The sequence below is a fragment of the Xenopus tropicalis genome, chromosome 6 (assembly GCF_000004195.4).
Source record: "Xenopus tropicalis strain Nigerian chromosome 6, UCB_Xtro_10.0, whole genome shotgun sequence".
In the NCBI taxonomy this organism is placed as follows: Eukaryota; Metazoa; Chordata; class Amphibia; order Anura; family Pipidae; genus Xenopus; species Xenopus tropicalis.
The window spans coordinates 38833414-38849530 of record NC_030682.2 but is presented as its reverse complement, the minus strand read 5'-3'; the positions used below and the strand labels follow the sequence as shown (position 1 = coordinate 38849530).

The window sequence follows — 16117 nt, the reverse complement described above, 5'->3', positions numbered from 1 at the left end:
TTAAAATAAACATATGCTAACTAATTATGTTTGCAAGTATGGTACTAAAACAAACAGGAACAACATGGAAAAAACGGATTTTTAGCAGCAAACTGTTTGTTTAACTGTTTCTTATTACTATTAAAAGGAGATATCTTTACTTGACTCCTCATTTCATATACTCACCCATGTTTCAAAATTCCAAGTATTCTGTATATATGCTCCAATGTTTCCAAAGATGCCCAGGACTCACAACAGACAGGGAAAACTGCCTTGTTCAAAGGTTGTAGATTGATGTGATTGAGAATATCAACAACTGCAAATCCAATGCTGCTCAGTGACAGTAGTCACAAACCGGATGTGTCTCTAATTCACCATATGATCACACAGATACATTTCTGCTGACTCTGCTGTAGTTACCACGTGTGGTTTAGGTGAGGTATTATGAATTATGTTTTAGTGTGTGTGTATCACTCAAGTAGAAGGAAAAGATACAATAATTATACATAAGTACTGATCACATCATGGTTATTAGAATGTTTAACTAGTTATGTAAAGAAATTATCTGGAGAATAATAACTTAATGAGCTGCAACAAGATTATACAGCATAGAAAGTTGAATTAATTTGTGTTTGTTTGTGTTTTGCTGGAGGCATTGGAGGCCTATTAAAATTCAGATTTTAATTTTTCTCTTTTTTTCTAATTCAAATAAACCTTGCCAAACTCAATTTTGTGCTTTAAAACACTTGAATTGAAAAAACTCAATCAACTGAATCGATAAAAAAATTAAGTGCTGCAAATTTGCATTATACTCATCATTTTCAATGGGTCTGCAAACCAAAAATGTGAAAAACTCCAATCTCTTACATTTTCTTAGGCCACGTCCCATTGACTTTTATATGAATTTGTTTTACAAACAAGATTTTTGAGTTTTTCTGTGATCTTGTTTTTTTAATTCTCTCAAAAAAACTTGATTGTGGTGGAAAAAAAGCAATTGCAAAACAAATTCAGCAATTTATGTGAATCCCAGCAAAACGAACACAAAAATTAATATATCTGCACTTTTGCATTCTCACAACAGTATCCCTTTAAAAAAGGCATTATTGACCGAGATGCAAGTAATAATTACCAACAGAATAAGCTGAAATAACCCAGTTCAATTTTGAGAAAAAAATGTAATTACAAAACTTTCTAAAAATTTTCAAACATTTCAATAGAGAATAACAGATTTTAGAATTCAAAAGTTTATTAGTAAATATCAATTACAAAAACAAGTTCCTACACTATAATCATTTGTGCCTGGTTTAGGCAGGTAAATCGTTTTTGAAAAAAGAATGCGAAACCCCTAAAATATGCAAAAAAAAAAATGAAAATTTTTAAATGGAACAATACAATACATACTAAGGGCTTATTTACAAATTCAGGGTCAGAATGCAAAGTACCAAAAACAGTGGCACGTCATGATGTTTTTCACGTGTTCCGGCCAGGAGTGCCCACAGGTCCAGGTCTGGACCTAAGATTTCCCAGTAAATACAGCACTGCCTGCTTTTTGCAGTGCTGCATTGATGCCGAGCAGGCTGAGGAAGGCACGTAGACATCACTCTCGCCCAAACTTGTGCATCATTCTGGTGCAAGTTGCAGATGGCGCCTATGCTACAAACATAAGTGCTGAATGAGTGAAAATTAAGAGGTGCTGGGTAGTGACGAGCGAGTCCCATTTCACTTCCCCGAAAAATTTGCAAAACTGGGAAAAACTCTCTAAATTTTTTATTTGAGAGACATGTAATAACACTTGGAAAACATAATATTCAGGCAAAAAAACCTAAAGTTCTTCATTTTTGATAACTAGTGGGGAATATAATAAAAGAGCATGAATTTAATATCTTTCCACCTCTGTAACATGCGTATATGCTTATGCCAGTAACATCGCTTAGTTTTTGTTTTCTATATTTAAGTGTACTATGTTCACTGCTTGCCTCTTTTTTTATATAATGATTTTGATAATAAGTAGCAACAAATAGTAAGTCGGTTGAGTCGCTGATTTGTAAAATTTGCTTTTAAAAAGAGTGTCCATAAATTCATATTTTGTGTGTCATTTACAACAATCAAAACCTTCTAAATCCTTCTCCTTTATGCACTATAAAACGTGACACACAGCTATGACTTGATTAACTTCCCGGCACCTCCTTCAACCGAAACTTGTCCTTTGGTTTCAGGTGTAATCTCAGGTGCCATGCACAGGATCCTGGGTAGTGAGTACTTTTAGCCTGCAGTCAGTTTATTGTTCAGCACTAAAGGACTTCAACTCCCAGGAAACACTGCACATTGGTATGTCAAGGCACAAGGAAGGGCTAAGGGAGTAAGGTGTGTCTGAGTTTGTTCAGTCTTGCTTAGCAAGGTAATCATTACCCACAGCAGACTTTTCGCTGTATTAGGTAAACAACAGAGAGTAAGACAGCGTGCAAAAGAAATGCAGAGACACCTGCACCTGACCTGAAGCTGTTTTGCCCAAAACGTAAGCTTTTCTAGCATTTTTCTTTCATCAAATTTGAATGGAAAGATCTTCTTTCTCACTAGTGGAATGTCCTTCAACCTACTAATTCGTTAGATAAATGTAAAAGGGTCTTTTTATGAATTCTCAAGGGTTGGCCCAGCGCGTATTACTAAACGATACTAAAAGGTTTTCCTTTGGATTCAGTCAAAATCATACTTTCTAAAATGTTCATGATTTTATACTTATATTTAATACAAAAAGTGCAATTTAGAACAAAAGCTGGGAGTATAGTTACAAGTATGGGACCTGTTAGCCACAATGCTTGGGGTTTTGGAGTTTTCCCCTATGAGGGGTCTTTCTGTAATTTGAATCTCTATACCTTAAGGATACTTAAAAATCATTTACAGTAAACATTACATACACTCAATAGGTCTGTTTTATCTCCAATAAGGATTAATTATATCTTAGTTGGGATTGAGTACAAGGTACTGTTTTATCATTATTATAAAGAAAAAGGAAATCATTTTTTAAAACTTGAATTATTTGATTGTCCATGGGAGACGGCCTTTCCGTAATTTGTCACTTTCTGGATAATAGGTTTCTGGATAACGGATTCTATACCTGTACTATTCTGATTATAGCTGACTGATGGTTCTGCCCTCAGAGTTTGATAAATGTTTGACATTTGGTTATGTTATCTGTATTGCAGTATTTAATGCATATTTGTTTGAGTGTAATTACAGGAGCACAGGAGTTACTGCTTACATATTTTATTATTATATTATTACCATATTTCATCATCTTATTGTGATTATAAGGGAAATACTAGGATAACAGCTGAGGCTTTTATGTAGCATGTATTATTATGTTAAAGGTATTCAGCCAACACTTGCTGAAAAGTGCCAAATACTGCCTTAGGTGGCTCCCATTCCTTTGAATAAGGAAAATAAGAAACCTCCAGTATAGGTGGCTTCCAGACCCAGAATGTTACTTTGAGTGATTTCTGAAATTATAAGTGTTTCTCAATGGAATGGGTGCCTGGAAGAAGTTTTGTGGCATTTTTTGGTCTACGTGCCCTTGAGTCATAGCCATGTTCACGTGTTATCAAAGAAAAGGCATTTGACACTGTCTTTTATTCAGAATCTCTACCATAAAGCAAGACAGTGCTGTTTGCCAGCAAGGAAATAGGAACTTATGACTTATGATGTACTGGGAAATGTACAGATAACTTTTCTAGCAGTAAAATAAAAAAGGTCTTTTTCTGAACTTACACATATTAGGCTTTGTTTTCAAGGGAAAATAAATTATTCGTATTCTGTGAATATCGGCCCTTTATCATCACACATACAAGCCTCAAAATGGTCAAAAGAATGGCTTATTTCTGAGAGCCTTGAACCTTTGTACACTGCACTGAGGAAGCCTTACTAAAAAAAAAAAATGCAAAATGCTAAATTTTTTAATGCAAAAAAGCATGCGATAAGCGTTATTTACCGAATTCGAATCCGAATTGGAAAAATTCCAATTGGAAAACGAACATTTTGCGTCTTTTTCGTATTTTTTGCGATTTTTTCGGCGCCTTACGATTCACTCGTATCTTGTCGCGACTTTTTCGTATTGAGCGCTCGTAAGCGGCGGCCGAAACTTTCAGACTTAGCATGATTTTGGAAGCCTCCCATAGGACTCAATGGCACCCTGCAGCTCCAACCTGGCCCAAGAAAAGTCTCCCATAGGACTCAATGGCACTCTGCAGCTCCAACCTGGCCCAAGAAAAGTCACGATACTGAAGCTTGAATGAATCCGAACGCTACGAAAAAAATCGCAACATTTTGCGCAACTTTCGGAATAGCTACGAAAAAGGCGCGACTTTTCGCGCAAGTTTTAACGCTACGAAAAAATCGCCAGATTTTGTGCAACATTCGGATGGCAACGAAAAAGTTGCGATAATTTTCCGAAAAAATCGCAATCGGATGCATTCGGCCGGTTCGTGAGTAAGTAAATGGGCCCCTAAGTGTTCATGAAAAACCCATTTGTGATTTTTTTCAACATACAGAAAATGATATAAATGTAACAGTCCTTCATATTTATTTTGTGATTTTCATGTACCTGCCTCCAAGTGTCCATTGTTTTGTTGTCTGAATTTGGGTCCTTAGAAATTTGTCTCTGTGATTTGTGCAAGTTACCCATAGGCTTCCACTGGAACAGAACTCTGAGCTGCTGAATTGGTTGAGCAACAAAACCTAAAATAAAGAATTAGAAAAGCATTAGAATAATAGCAAGAATAAACATTTTATCAACACAGACAAAAAAAAAACCATGAGACATTTTTCCCCATGAAGTGGTTTTCATAGTACAAGGTTGGGATCTGTTATCCAGAATGCTTGGGACCTGGGGTTTTCCAGACAATGTATATTTCTGTAATTTGGATCTCCGTACCTTAGGAATCATTTAAACATGAAATAAACCCAATAGGATTGTTTTGCCACCAATATGGATTCATGCAGCTTAGTTACCGTCAAGTACAAGCTACTGTTTTATTATTACAGAGAAAAAGGACATTTTAAAATTAGAATCATTTGCATTTTGCATAATTTAAAATAGACTATAGTAGATGGCCTTCCCATAATTCAGAGCTTTCTTGATAATGGGTTTACAGATAAGAGATACTATATGTGTATTAATGAAGCATGCACTTATTATAACTTCATGTAATGCTGCATTTTTGTACATTTAAGTAAAACACTGCACATGACTAATGTAGCATCGAGCCTGTTGTACCCCCATACCCTCCCCCCTGTTCCCACAATAATAACGGAAAAACTTAAGAAAGGAGAGAAGGCCACAGTTGTTTATTGACAAATTATTTAACATAAATCAGCAAATATATATATATATAAACAACCAAACTTGTTGTATTAAACCGTTTGTAAATCCAAACATTAAACAGCAGTAAAATGACCTTTATCCTCCAAAGAGGACGGAATCTAAGTACAGGCCCGGAGCCTGTGTCCTGTCTCTTGTCCAAATCCTATTCTAGCATTATCCATCTCCCCAAGGACCCTGGGCCTACCCAGTTACCTACTAGCCTTACCATCTGCACCTTTTTTAATTACCTCTGGGGCTCAAAGTCGACCCCACACTGTGACTATCGGGGGGTCCTGCTTTAATCCCCTGCCCTGAGAACATCTAGCCAACTGGGATCTGCCTGGGGGAAGGAAGGGGGTTGTCTTCCTAGCATAGTCATGCCCTTCTTCCCTTCCTTTTACTAGGGTCAATGGGCTCCAGGAATAAGATTTGTAACCTGTAATTCCTGGGATCTGGAACCCCAGTAGGATGGTTTTGCAAACATCAAGGGTTTATGCCACCTTAGAGTATATAAAGTATAGGGTCTTATTGGAAATAAATTAAAGCAAATCGGTGAAAAAAGATTTTCTTTAAGAAAATACTCAATTGTGGAGCTTTCTGGATAATAGGCTTCTTGTATGATATATCCCTTGTGTGTAAATTCGGCTGCTTAACCCAGTCAATTTAACATAAAATGATACTTAATAATCTGAATGATTGGGTCTATTTTTTAAGTTAGCATTTGCACAAACTTTTGTCTTTGTATATTATATGCAAAAATAACTCCCTAGACAATGCTATTTCATATTTATTATTTTAGGAAATATGGGAGAATTTACACATTTATCTTTCCCTAATGTGTTTATTCCTACATTTGTCTTTGCACCTGTGTGGGTATCAATAGTATGGAGTGGAACCTTTTTAATTAAATTATTCTAACTGAAATACAGACAGACTCATCTGCTATCTCACTATAATCTTGTCCTGTGTGAGGCCTTATATATTACCTGGATCCTTCTGTCTCCATAATTAAAGACCTAAACCACCTACTTGATCTTTCCCTCACAGTTGGAAACTTCTTCTCCCAATTAAACTACTTGTATATCACTAGTATAGACCCCTACAGACTCACCTTTAATCTTTGCACCTTAACCAGTGTGGCTAGTGTGTGACCAAATGACCTGCTTGGCCTACACATATGGAATCATTAACCTCCCATCAGCACAGGAAATATTATCTAAATAGCGCCATTGTCTCCCACAGACTTTCTAGAGCAAGTGAATACTCACACAAGGCATACCAGCAGTGTTATATTTTGCCTTTTGTTTTAATGTAAATACATGTTTCCCTATTTTTTAAAAGTATGTTAGGCACAAACCCTATTTATTCAGCTAAAAAAAGAAAAGAGGTGTATACTGTCCCTTTAAGAAACAATAAAGTAGGGAGGGCCCAGCTAACTAGAGGTTACAATCAAAAAGGGAAAAGAAGCCAGACATTAGGAATACCATAAGCTGTTGCCATCTCAACATTTTGGTACTCAAACTGCCACCACAGCACTTTTTTAAATAAAATGACATAAGTATAGTGTGTAAAAGTTAAAATGAAAGTAAAAAGTACTAATAAAAACGGGATGGGAATCTCTTCATTGTCTGACAATTCTAATTGACTTTAATTGAACCTTGTAGAGTGTTTTTTTGGTGACTTTCAAAGATCTTTTCTTCATTAAATACAGACTATGTATGGCTGTTAAGAATATTCGCTGTGTTTTTTTCTCAAATCTTCTGATAGATCGGCCCTTTAGGGGGCTACTTACTAACCACTGGATTTTTTCTTTTTGATTCAGATTTTTAGTGCTAAAAGTCACAGAAGAAAAAAGCCACAATCTTTCCAAGATTTACTATATGTCTAGATCATGTAGAATTCAATAGCAGTCCCTTACATGGAGGATCTTTCTTTTGCTTCAAAATTTTAGAGGTTTTGGATTTTTGACAATGCGACAATTCGTAAAAGTTGCAGTTTTCATACAACAAATAAAAAAAATTCTGAATTTTCACAATTTTCTGCGACTTTTTCTCGCAGACTTTTTCATTTCATATTTTTTAGTAAATGACGGAAAGTTAGAGTTTTAGTAAATCTGCCCCTTAGTGTTTCTTATTGTAGAACTCTACGCCCTCACTGATTTCCATGGATACATTATGGATCAGGTCTTGGTCACTTGTTATTTGATCTTTACACCTTTTCACAATGGCTATATATTTGGTTAGCTCGCTTACTTACCCCAGCTATGAAAATGTATTTTTATATAAGACCAAAATTGCAATCCCTCTGATCAGTGCATGATGATTTGTATTACATGCTCCTCAGGGCAGATCTTTGTTGGATGCGGTACAACAACCACATCATTTAGAACAAACAGAAGCATTCTGTTGGGTCTTTAGCTGCCCTTTAATGAGTCAAAAAGTATCGAATAATCAGTATACACTGTACTGTTAAGGGGAAGTAAAAAAGTTGCCATCTCCAGCATTTATTAAAATGCATATGTTGATCACATTGCTTGTATTTAACAATAATTTTCTGTCTCCTTTTAATTTTTCAACTGTGTGTTACAGTGGAATCTTCCTACAAAACAACCTTGCAGAACAGCAGACTGGGGTGGGGGGAAGTATTTTTAGCAGCAGTAATCTTATGCATTATATTGTACAATGTTTCTAACACCTGTGTTTTATAAAAGCATTTAAATTATAAAAGAAATAGACTAATATTACAGTGAAAGGCCGAAGACACTCAAAATAGCTTTACTTTTCCTTGTGAGCCATTATACACAGTGTTGTGGTCTATGACTCAAGAGGGTTCCATGCGGTGCCATTGTTATGTGGAAGGAGAGAACTTTTTCATTTTGTTGAAAAACTGACAGCTTTATACAAATGTACCACAAATACGTACACATTCATTTTTTTAGATCCTCTCAAGGGAGGATTTTTGAACATTAAAGACCTTGCTTTGTGGGAAGATAAATGAAAGTCACATTTAAGCAGTCGGCTACTGAGTAATACAATTTAAGGGCTGAAGGGAGAACAGAAACCTTTAAAAAGGAAGATCAAATTTACTAACCCCGACAGCAAAACCCTGTGTGGGAATAAGATACAGCAGAGCAGAATAAACATAAAGGAAGCACTCTGAATACCATTTTGGCACTGTCAAAAGCTTACTGACTTTGCACTAAAGTATCCACAGTCCTATCCTGGCTCCTTTTTTGTATCTTGAAGATGTTGTATTGATTTTTATTCATAGTGGGAACCTGACATATCTCAATGGGCTTTACAAGACTGGTCATTATCACTTCATAACTTAAAAAGCAAAAGTTTAAAAAAAATCACACGTTGCGTGTTTGTGACAAATGCTTGTTCCCAAATTCAAAGAGTACGAAGAACAAACAGGATTGAGCTGGAAGTTGCATGGTCTTTCATGTTATCAACTGCAAATGTAGAGAACTGAATTTGCACGGAGTTGGCTTAGTAAAACTGCACCAGTGCAGCTATCAATAGCTACCAATAAGCAGTAAGTTGTGATTAGACATTTATGTTAATAATGTTAATTAAAAACCTGATTGACTTCTGTGGGTACTCTGCTTCTGCAATGTAGGTCCTACATTAGTGACCTCAGTAACCCCGGGTCTAAACTCTGGAATAAGGAACTGATTACAAGTAGCACAAAAGCACGAAAAGTCAGAGGGCAGGTATGCAAAGGAGGTTTCATAATATTTTAGAAAAAATAGGGAGAATCAGTCAAGCAGAATTAAGCCACAATTACAGCCGGCCTTACTAGCACTTTGACATTAGTCAGTAAGGCGTTTATTGCAGGCTAAGACTGTGTTTTATTTTTGTAAAATATTGCGCAAATGAAAGTTGCCTGAGGGCAGTCTAGCTTGAACAATGGAGGGAGGTGCTGGCTGGAGACAGAGGGATACATTAGCTTTTACCTATTACAAGAGCCTGAAGGCAGCTCTGACTGCTAGGAATAGGTGAACGAAATAGGAGTGGCTCAGGGCAGTTGTTCATGGGCTGAATGGTGATTGGGAGGCAAGCCTGTTAGGAGATGTTTTTTGTCTTTGTAGGGAACATTGATGAGAAGGTGCGGGGGTCACCTTCACTCTATACAACCTTGATAAACTATGCAGTTGCTCCTGACTAAGTAAGACAGATTTTTGTGATAAAGAAATCTTCCCCACAATCCTTGACTGATTCAAGGCATACAAAGTACAGTACTTTTTCTGATACTAGCTGTCTCATTCTATTGACTGAAGACTAATTGATGGCTTACTCATGAAGACTTCTTAGAAAAGTCTTCCAACTACAACAAATGGCAATACAGAATCAAATTGGCTTATTTAATTTCCTAAACATTTTTACAAGGTGCAGGTGCGTGCCTACAAATAAAATCTGCCGGAGATGGCAGTGGGCACAGTAAGGTCGCAGGTGGGTAGGGCGAAAGGAAGAGCTCAGCCCAACGCTGCCCCTGACCCACAAATGTTGTCAGACATGCCTACCTGACCCATGGGTAAACCTGCTGGTCCCATGGTTTTTACTAACCTGGAATATTTTTTTGGGGAGGCTACCATCTGACCATAAAATATTCCTGATGATAAATACCGCTACGCAAATGGAAGCAAAAGAATTAGAAGTTTGGGGAGGCACAACATTTTTAATTAAAAACAGAATCAGAATTGTGGGGAAGACAGCAGTTGGGGAAAACATTTTAGAACAGTGTTCCATAGTTGATTATGTTGTTATTTAATTCAGAAACATCCCCCAAAAGCAAATTTATTAGTAAATATGACTACTCAAAAAAATTAATTCTATAAGTAACACCAAGAAAAGGGTGTCTTAAAATGAAATAAAATAACTGGAAAACAAAGATATGCACTGTTAAATACATTGGCAGTAATATATCATAAGCTCTGTTGGTTTCTTATTCCTCTGCATTTATTACTGTTGGCTATTTTGTTTATTTATTGCGTACATAAAAGTTTCCTAATCCCACAACTGCACTATTATAGTGGTTTTGGCACCTTCTATGCGGGCACTGAGATTTTTATGTAATTACTATACCATAGTTACTGCTTGTAATCTGGTAGAATGCTCTCAACTTTGTCTAATATATCAAGTGAGCCACAAAAATATTATTTCTAATAGTGCTGCTCCTTCATAGACTACAGTTTTATTTTACTAAAACAACACACACCTATAAACACAAGTTGTTTACTGATGCATGAATGCTTGTTGCTTGGTCGTGCAGCATATAGCTAACTTGCACTTTTCTGGGTAGAGTTCCCAAAGGAGTTGCAACGTTGCCATTATGAGGCCACATTTGCTGGGATAATAACTGAAAGTGTTTTTGTTCAGAAGGGACCATTTAACACTAAAAAAGTAAGTGTATGGAAACACATACAACACACATTAATTTTACCTCTAAACTTTCGCAACCATTACAACAGGAGTGGCCACACTCTTTGCGGTCACGATCGACGTACGCATTCATGCAGGACTTCTGCATCCCCGGCTTGATCGCGGTCCACCAGAAATCCACGGGGGATCGACTGAGGGACCGCGATCAACGTATTGGCCACCCCTGCATTACAACTTGCTCTATATAGATTTATACACCCACTACTATGCAATGTGTAGGAAATAATGTAACCCTATTGAAAAATTCGTAAAGGTGTTCTATGATCTTTAGAGCTAGTTTGTGGTAATCTTGTTTGGTTTGAAATATATTTTACAAGGGCAGAATACAAATTACAGGTCTTTGTGCTTAGGATAGTAGAAGATAAGTAATAGTCCCTTGACTTGTTTGGCTGTCTCTCTCTCTGTTCCTTTTGAGTGCTTTGATGCATATCTTCTTATTTTTCAGTAATCTCTCATAGAAGCTGCTTTTTATAGAAATGCTTTCACATATTATTTCAGGGTTGTTTATGGCAAAAAAACAACCTAATCCATCCAGTTCATTCATTAAATGCTTACTTGTTTGCTTTTGTGTAAGTGCCTGAAATGTAAATATAACTATGTTTAAATGCCTGTCCTGTGTTAGTTAGTTCCATGGTTATTCTGTGTACCTATGCGATATCCTGGAACCAAGTTCTTCCTTATGTTACTCCTTTGAGTTTTCTGCCCTAAAGGATCATATTTTATTCCCTAGTTGTAACCATCTTCTGCTTCAGCAAATTGCTTCCATCCTAAACTCTAACAATTCTTTTAATACACATAAATATTACTATTCTATCAAATCTGTAACTGTTCTGTTCTAAACAAAGTATGTTAATTGTTGAACTTTTGCTTATGTTTTGTTATTTTGATAATGCCCAATGTAAATTGCCCTCTAGTGAACTGTTTCTGTTTTATTTATGTATTTTTTCAGCCAAGACATCTGAAAGAAATACAGTATTCAAGGTTCCATAACATTGGCCTGTACTGTGGACATATAATATAACACTTCCCTGAAATATGAACTGTTATTTGTCTTGCTGTTTCCATCATTTTTCTACATGCTGTAGCTTCCTTACTATGAAATCTTCTTAAATGATTCCTATATGCCTTCCGGCTGTCATTAAATGCCTATTCATTCTGTATTCTGCATTTAGCTTTTTGTACCCTAATATTTTATTGTGGGATCTAAACTTCAATTCAACATGTGTCCATACCACTATATTCTCCAAATGTAATTTTATAGTACCATCTCTGTTGCAGATCTCTGTGTTCTCTGTAAAATAATAAAAAAAAACTTACACAACTTATGTTGTGTAGGAGGGAGGGATTTGGAGTATTTTTCTGGATGTTCAGTAATTGGCCAGGGGTGTCAGGATCCCTTTTAAAAGTAAAGTCACCACATGTTCTGCCTCTTTTGTTCCCCACTTGCTGGAGAAAGTGATGTGCTGTAGGGCCTGAGGCCCTCAGGCAGGCTTTTGCAATGCCAGGGTCAAGTGTTTTTGCTTTCTGGGTCCTGTTTGCGAGAACCTATGGACACCCTATGGACATTTTTGCACTTATTTAGGATTGCTTGGACTTTAAAGACTTTATGTGGGACTATGAATAAATTAATTGGACGGAAGCAGTGGAGAAGGTCTTAGAATCCAACACTGAATCTAAACCCTGTTTGTTGTGGCAGTGGGTAGGCCTCAGTATGTGAGATGAGTGCTAGAAAGTTTTGTAATAACTTGCTCTAGGAGTGAGAGGCAGGATCTGGGTAGTTGGTAGAGCAGCCAGAGGCTCCAATGAGGAGACCAGAAAGGATAGTATCCTGTAGTGTCGCCCACCAGTATAGTGATTTACACAGTTAGGCTTAGGAATAGGAGAATCCTGGAGTAAGGGACTTCACCTAGATCTGTGTGCGACCTAAGGAGGTGATGTGGACACCACAGCTGAGATTCACAAAAAGTACCATCAAAGGGATGAAAGTGTGAGCATTTATGAAATGATCGATGTTCATACTAGGGCCAAGTTATTTGAATGTTCAAATTATATGTGTAAATAGTGTGGTTAACACTTTCTCTACAAGTACAGCGAGGGAAAGAGTCACATGTAACCCGTGCAGGTTTTGCAGAGTGGAGGTACCCCAAGTCCTAAACAGTGTGCCATTTGGGTACCATTCAAATACATTTAGAATATATATACATAGTAAATTGGGTTGAAAAAAGACATACGTCCATCAAGTTCAACCATAATGCCTATATATAACCTGCCTAACTTCTAGTTGATCCAGAGGAAGGCAAAAAACCCCATCTGAAGCCTCTCTAATTTGCCGCAGAGGGGAAAAAATTCCTTCCTGACTCCAAGATGGCAATCGGACCAATCCCTGGATCAACTTGTACTGAGAGCTATCTCCCATAACCCTGTATTTCCTCACTTGTTAAGAATCCATCCAGCCCCTTCTTAAAGCTATATAATGTATCAGCCAGCACGACTGATTCGGGGAGGGAATTCCAGAACCTCACAGCTCTCACTGTAAAAAATCCTTTCCGAATATTTAAATGGAACCTCCCTTCTTCTAAACGGAGTGGGTGCCCTCGTGTCCGTTGGAAGGACCTACTGGTAAATAAAACATTAGAAAGGTTATTATATGATCCCCTTATATATTTATACATAGTTATCATGTCACCTCTTAACCCTTTCCCTGCCAAAGACGTAGGTACTACGTCGTTTTAAAAAAAGCAGTTGTATGCCACCGACGTAGTACCTACGTTTTTGGTACTAGTGTAATTCTCTCTGCACCGGCGGCAAAAGCCACCGGTGCAGAGAGTCAGCTGTGCCCCCAACCCCCTCGGCAAGGAGCCAAGGGGGCTGGCAAGTTGGTCCAGCGATGCGATCGCATCGCTGGACCTAGCTACAAGCAGCAGACCGATCGCACGCTGTCTGCTGCTTGTACTGTCTGTGCCTCTGCTCTCTGCTCCTGCTAGCTCCGCCCCCGCACTTCCTGTGCTGCGAGGACTGCAGAGGGGACTGCCTGCCTGTGATCCCTGAGACCTTCTGCTGGTAAGTGCTCTTTATTTACCTTATACACACACTTACACACATTTACAGGCATTTACACACATTTACACACACATCTACACACAATTTAGCATACTTTTTTTTTTTTTTTTTGTCCAATTTTGCACACTCTAGCACACTTTAGCACACTTATATACACACTTACACACTATCAGATAAATTTTAGATGTGTGCACACATGTATACACAATTTTTTGTGTATACAAATTTTTTTTTTTTTTTACTTTTTTTTTACCCCTTTGTCTTTAGTTTTTTTCCCTAAAAATTTTATTTTGACAGCCTGACTATTGGATCTATTATTCTAACCACTAATTACACTGTCATGTGACTTATTTTGTTGTGTCATCGATTTACACAATTTTTGTGGTTTTGTTGCATTTTTATCCCTCTAGAAGTGTTCCTAATCTGTTTTTAGCGTAGCTTTGCCATGCGGTACTTTGGTGTAGAAAAATAACTTTACTTATTTTGAATTCCTCAGAATGTGTACTTTCCAAAAATATATGGGTTTCTGGGGGTCCCTGTGTAGTTTGGGGGTGTTACACATAATACGCTGTCAGGGGGCTCTGTGTGCAAAAACTGAGCTGACAGGCGAGAAATCCTTATGCGCTATTTTCATTTTGGGGTCAGTACATACCGCAGACTTTGATATATCTATGCATATTGGGCATCAAACTGTTCAGTAGGCCTCTGGTGTTCCTATTTGGGGTGTGTTGCCTTTGTACGCAAGAAATTGTGTGAGAAAAATGCGGCAAACTGCAACATTTTTATGCGATTTTCTCAAATGTCATAAAAACCACTAACTTTAGGAAAGCTTTGCAGATTGGTAATTTGGTGTAGAAAGGACTCTTTACCCTTGTTGGATTTGTCAGAATGTGTACTTTCCAAAAATATATGGTTTTCTGGGGGTCCCTGTGTAGTTTGGGGGTCTTACTGCATATAATAGGCTGTCAGGGGGCTCTGTGTGCAAAAACTAAGCTGGCAGGCGAGAAATCCTTATGCGCTATTTTCATTTTGGGGTCAGTACATACCGCAGACTTTGGTATATCTATGCATATTGGGCATCAAACTGTTCAGTAGGCCTCTGGTGTTTCTATTTGGGGTGTGTTGCCTTTGTACGCAAGAAATTGTGCGAGATAAATGCGGCAAACTGCAACATTTTATGCGATTTTCTCAAATGTCATAAAAACCACTAACTTTAGGAAAGTTTTGCAGATGGGTACTTTGGTGTAGAAAGGACTCTTTACCCTTGTTGGATTTGTCAGAATGTGTACTTTCCAAAAATATATGGTTTTCTGGGGGTCCCTGTGTAGTTTGGGGGTCTTACTGCATATAATAGGTTGTCAGGGGGCTCTGTGTGCAAAAACTGAGCTGGCAGGCGAGAAATCCTTATGCGCTATTTTCATTTTGGGGTCAGTACATACCGCAGACTTTGGTATATCTATGCATATTGGGCATCAAACTGTTCAGTAGGCCTCTGGTGTTCCTATTTGGGGTGTGTTGCCTTTGTACGCAAGAAATTGTGCGAGATAAATGCGGCAAACTGCAACATTTTATGCGATTTTCTCAAATGACATAAAAACCACTAACTTTAGGAAAGTTTTGCAGATGGGTACTTTGGTGTAGAAAGGACTCTTTACCCTTGTTGGATTTGTCAGAATGTGTACTTTCCAAAAATATATGGTTTTCTGGGGGTCCCTGTGTAGTTTGGGGGTCTTACTGCATATAATAGGCTGTCAGGGGGCTCTGTGTGCAAAAACTGAGCTGGCAGGCGAGAAATCCTTATGCGCTATTTTAATTTTGGGGTCAGTACATACCGCAGACTTTGGTATATCTATGCATATTGGGCATCAAACTGTTCAGTAGACCTTAGGTGTTCCTATTTGGGGTGATTTGCCATTGTATGCAAGAAATTGTGTGAGATAAATGTGGCAAACTGCAATATTTTTATGTGATTTTCTGAAATGTCATAAAAACCACTAGCTTTAGGAAAGCTTTGAAGATTGGTACTTTGGTGTAGAAAGGACTCTTTTCCCTTGTTGGATTTGTCAGAATGTGTACTTTCCAAAAATATAGGGTTTTTAGGGGTCACCCTACATTTCTGCAGCTTCCACCCCTAATAAAACTGCCATGTGTTTATGAATTAGGTAAAGATAAGCCATGAAATTAGTGTACACAAGGTATATTTGGGGGTCTCTAAGTGCCATGTGCTTTGATAAACCTATGTACAGTGGGCATCAAACTGTTCAGTAGACCTCTGGGG

The 16117-nt window shown here is 37.6% G+C and overlaps 1 protein-coding gene across 1 annotated transcript in view; it reads left to right on the top strand.

The window, feature by feature from the left end:
* Window positions 1-2347: 2347 nt before the first annotated feature.
* The window catches only part of macc1 (MET transcriptional regulator MACC1), a 33704-nt gene continuing 19934 nt past the window's right edge, over window positions 2348-16117 (top strand). The window contains exon 1 of the mRNA XM_002933299.5: window positions 2348-2494. The gene's annotated coding sequence lies outside the window, so the exon portion shown is untranslated. The remainder of the gene's footprint in view (window positions 2495-16117) is intronic.